We start from the raw sequence: 4,916 nt of genomic DNA, 5'->3' as shown, positions 1-4,916 counted from the left end.
TTATGGTGGAAGCTGCTTAATCTTGTGTGATGATAACTATAGTTCCACAATATTTAAATTGTTTCTTTCTGGCTGCTTGCAACATTTTCTCATTGCACTGGAAGTTATAGAATTTTGCTGTAATATTCCTAGTAGTTTTATTTTGACCTTTCTTTCAGGAAATGATTGGCTGGTCTCTTTATTTTTATTCTTCCTTCTGGCTCTAGGATATCAAGAGAAATTTATTGACTATTCCATGTCTAGCCTTTTTTTTTCATTGTGGCTTTCAGGTAGTCAATAATTCCTAAATTATCTTACTTCAATCTATTTTCCAATTTAGTTATTTTTCCAATAAGATATTTTAAATTTTCTTCTACTTTTTCATTATTTTGATTTTGTTTTATTGTTTCCTATTATGTCATGAATCATTAGTTTCCACATGTCCAATTATAATTTTTACAGAAAGATTTTCTTCAGTGAAGTTTTATACCTTCTTTTCCACTTGATCAAATCTATTTCTTAAAAAAATAATTTTCTTCAATTTGTTTTTGCACATCTTTTCTATTTTGCCAATTCTGTTATTTTAAGGTGTTATTTTCCTTTGTATTGTTTTGCTCCTCTTTTAACAAGCTTGTCTCTTTCCATAAATTTCTTTCATCATTTTCATTTCTTTTCTTCTTTTTTTGCACTGAATGTGGTGATTTTATTGATGGTACACTATACAGGACCCTAGGCTTCTTCCCCCTACTATAGGGGTGCTTTGGGACAAGGATATGAATGGGACATGGAATCCCTAGAATAAGAACATAGGTTAGTAATGTAGGCTCCCCAATGGTGGATTTCCTTTTTTAAGATGAGGATGAAGATTCATGGCTTTCCGCTTTACACTTTGGAGCCCATATAGACCATAAGGTCTACTACACATTTGTTATAACCATACCCACTGTCATACCAGGAAATGAGCTTGAAAAAATGGTCATTTCTTGCTGCTGTTTAAAGAATTACTCGCAATTACCAAAGCCAGCATCAAAGGTAGAAGAGTGGGTGTTGCTGTTTATGTCACAAGATACAACCTCCTCCTTTTTGTCGCCCAAGATGTCCTTCAAGGGTCCCTCTGATATTTACTTTACCACTTTCTTGATATCATCATATTTGACAGATTTCTCCAGGTGGCAGGTCAGATCCACAACAGATACATTTGGAGAAGGAACACAGAAAGCCATGCCTGTGAGCTTCCCATTCAGCTCAGGTATGACTTTCCTTACAGCCCTAGCAGCACCAGTAAAAGCAGGGAAGATGTTTGGGGCAGCACCATGCCCATCACACCACAGATTACCAGAAGAGCCATATACTGCCTTCTGGGCAGCAGTAATAACATGGACTATAGCCATGAGTCTTACCACAATGTTAAAGTTGTCATGAATGATCTTGGTCAAGAAGGTCAAGCAGTTAGTAGTATAAGAATTATCACTGATAATCTTACAGGAATTATTATATTTCTAATGGTCTTTTCCCATCATAAACACTGGGACATCAGCAGAAGGGGCAGAGATGATGACCCACTTGGATCCACCTTTCAAGTGAGCCTCAGCCTTTTCCATGGTGACAAAGACTTCAGTGGACTCTTTCCATATAATCTGCCTCAGCATCTCACCATTGAATATTGGTGGGATTCTATTCCTGGAAGATAGCAATTGCTTTTCCATTGATAAAATGCTTCCCATTCTCAGTTTTGACAGTGTCCTTGAATTTGCTATGGGTTTAATTGTATTCAAACATATAAACCATGTAACTGAGGTCAGTAAAGGGGTCAATGATTGCCACAATGTCTACTCCACCTGAGGTGAATGCACCCCTGGTCACTAGGTGCCCAGTATTGCCAAATCTGATGACTCTGACATTCACCATCTTGTTCCAGGGATGCAAATGAAGCAGCAGAACCTGAGATTGAGCTTGGGAGAAAATACCCATTATTCTAATTTCTTTTTTGAATTTTTCTTCAACCATTCTTATTGTTTTTTTTTTTTTTTTGGTGGGGGGAGAGGTTAAGACCATTTCATATTTTTCCTTGAGGCTTTGTTTGTAGCTATTTTGACTTCATCATCTGCTTCTGAATTTTTGTCTTGAACTTCCCTGTCATTATAGAAACTTTCTATTGTCAGGCTCTTTTTTGTTGTTGTTTGCTTATTTTTTCAGTTTTTTTTTTCTTACCTTTAATCTTTATGTTAAAATTTGGCTCTTCTCCCAGGATTGAGAGAACACTATTTAAAACTTCAGTCCTTTCTTGCTGCTGTTTACAGAGTTAGTTCTGGGGATCTCTGGGTTCTTGGTGCTTCCAAGGTGGTATGATCTAAGGAGAGGTGTAGTCACTATTTTTCTGGCTTGTGCTTTGATATTTACCTAGGAAGGGATCTTGTTTTCTCATAGCCACCAGCACATGCACTCTTCCCAGTGCTGGGATTGTGACCAGGTACTTTCTCTCTTGCAGTCACATAGCCAATGCACTATTCAGTATTGGATTTGAGACCAGGGCCACTATTTCCCCATGAGCTACCCCACGTACTTTTCTCCCACCTATAAGCCCAGCCAAGGTCCCTTCTTCCTTGTGAATGCAAGTGCTATTGTTCTTTTTGACTATGGTAGCCAATGAAACAAGATCCAGAAGGCAGAACCAGGAAAGGGTCACCAGAAATCTCTTTTGGATTAGTTTTCTTACTTGTTCACCATCCACAAGAGCTCCTGAAGCTGCTCTGGCCAATGCAGTCAGCTCCAAGACCACTGCATGGCTAGTGATGCTGCTGGTGCTTAGTGGTCTGCACTGTGCTTCAAACTCCACCTCCCCTTCATTGAGAAAGATCTTTTCTGCCAACCTACTAAATTGTCTTAGGCTGGAAAAAATTTTATCACCTGACTTTTTGTTGGTTCTGCTTCTCTAAAATTTGATTTGAGGTATTGATTTAGATTTCTTTTGAGGGGAATTTTGAAAGAACTCAGTTAAATTTTTTCTACTCTGCCATCTTGACCTCTCAATTTTAAAACAATATCCTTTTCTGTCTCTGCTTATGTAAGGAAGAACTTCTCCCTTGGATTATGGAAGTGACCAAATCAAGGGAAGGGACCCTTGCTTCATGTTTTTAAATGTAGTAGCCTCTTTCTAAGAGACCAAAAAAGATTTAAGTAATGATAAGAATATGAGGGGCGGCCAGGTAGCACAGCGAGTAAGATCACCGGCTGCAGTGTTGAGAAGACCTGGAGATGGAATCCCGGGCTCAGACACTTAGCACCCACCCAGAAACACCTGGCCGTGTAACCTTGAGCAAGTTACTTAACCCCTATTGCTTTTTAAAAAATGATAAGAATATGAGATATCCTGAGTTCACTTTTGATGATCAAGAAAGTAGAACATTTGAAAGGAAATTAAAAGAAAGAATTAATGGTTTTAAGAAAAAGATGCCCTGAAAGTGTGCTGAAAATTAGGACTATTTTTTTCATTTGATGAAGGAAATTCTAGAAATTTGTTCAATCATTACTGTGAAATAATTCTCATTTGAGAAATGTTTGTAGCACTTCAAAATGACTCCTAATATTATAATAGTATAATCACTTACATCATAAGAGATTAGGGGCCACAAGGGGATTTTGTCAGTTTGGACTTTTATCTTTCAAGGCAGAAATGCTTATATTTTGAAAAATCATAAATTTATGTAAAATGTGCTTAGCAGGATTGTGACTATAACACAAGATGTAATAGAAGTAGTAGTAGTAGTAGTAGTACTTAGTAGTAGTAATAGTAGTAGAAGTAATAGGAGTAGTAGTAGAATACTCTTTTAAAGTAGATGCCAGTGAGAATGGATGTCAGATTTTTTGTAGAAAGGTAGAATTTTCATTTATAAAAAAATTTTTAGTGATGGTCTATAGCCCAGGTGTGGTACCAATATTTGTAAGTTATTAGCTCTTTATTGACTTACTCTCTGGAATCTGTACTGACACAAGTAAAGCTGAGAGATTTTTTTTTTCCAGTTAAGGGGAGTGGCCAGCCACAGCCACAAACATGTATTTACAACTCAATTCTCATTCTTAAAAGTCAGCCCTGCCTGAAAGGATACATTTCTTTTTCTTTTTTTTTTTTTTTTTCAGGGCAGTTGGAGTTAAGTGACTTGTCCAAAGTCACAGGGCTAGTTTTTATGTTAAGTGTCTGAGGCCATATTTGAACTCAGGTCCTTCTGACTCCAGGGCCGGTGTTCAACTGTGCCACCTAGCTGCCCAGAAAGGATACATTTCTACCTTTGACTACTTTAATTCCTTAATCTCTAATGTGTTCCTTATTCGCATAAACCAATCATGATAATAGCACTGTGTGATTTGATAAAATGTACCAAATAAGAAGACAAAAATAAAAATAATCACATCACCTATTAAAAAACTGAAAAGGTGGAATCATCTGAATATCTATAAACTTGTGCTACACCTTTCCCATCAATTATCACTGAATCCATAGGGGTGAAAGGGTAATGGCCATATACTTACTGAACTTAGCAGGGAAGCACATGAATAGGTAAACCCATATGTCCAGGGCAAATCATTATTCTGCATGACAAGTTTGTTGTCCTTGATCTCTTTAGGGAATAATCTATATCACGTATTACCTGCTGGACAAAACTGAAGTGCCTAATGAATGTTGTATATCTAAGAACCTCCCAGGGTTTTCCATTAATATACAAAATAAAAGTCTAAGAGATTGCAACTTTACTCAGTGGACATTTTGAGGGCTAAAAGTGGCAGAAAAAAAATATTTATATTCGAACAACACTGACAAAACACCTAGTGAAGAAACAAAAGGTTGTCTGATATAGTTTCACCTTCAGGTTCTCACCATTCTCCAGCTGGACTCCTGAATTATTACCAAGCTCTTTTGGCAGACAGACACCTCAGCATAG

General features: G+C 37.2%; 1 pseudogene; it reads right to left on the bottom strand.

Annotated features, from left to right (window-relative positions):
• Nucleotides 1-1,100: 1,100 nt before the first annotated feature.
• On the bottom strand, nt 1,101-1,887 carry LOC138170843 (glyceraldehyde-3-phosphate dehydrogenase-like; annotated as a pseudogene).
• Between the last annotated feature and the right edge of the window lie 3,029 nt (nt 1,888-4,916).

The sequence above is a fragment of the Petaurus breviceps genome, unplaced genomic scaffold (genome assembly GCF_028583685.1).
Source record: "Petaurus breviceps papuanus isolate PSGF00001 unplaced genomic scaffold, PetGlider_PUasm1.0 126, whole genome shotgun sequence".
In the NCBI taxonomy this organism is placed as follows: domain Eukaryota; kingdom Metazoa; phylum Chordata; class Mammalia; order Diprotodontia; family Petauridae; genus Petaurus; species Petaurus breviceps.
The sequence above is the reverse complement of the archived record's forward strand: the minus strand, read 5'-3'. Positions and strand labels throughout refer to the sequence as shown.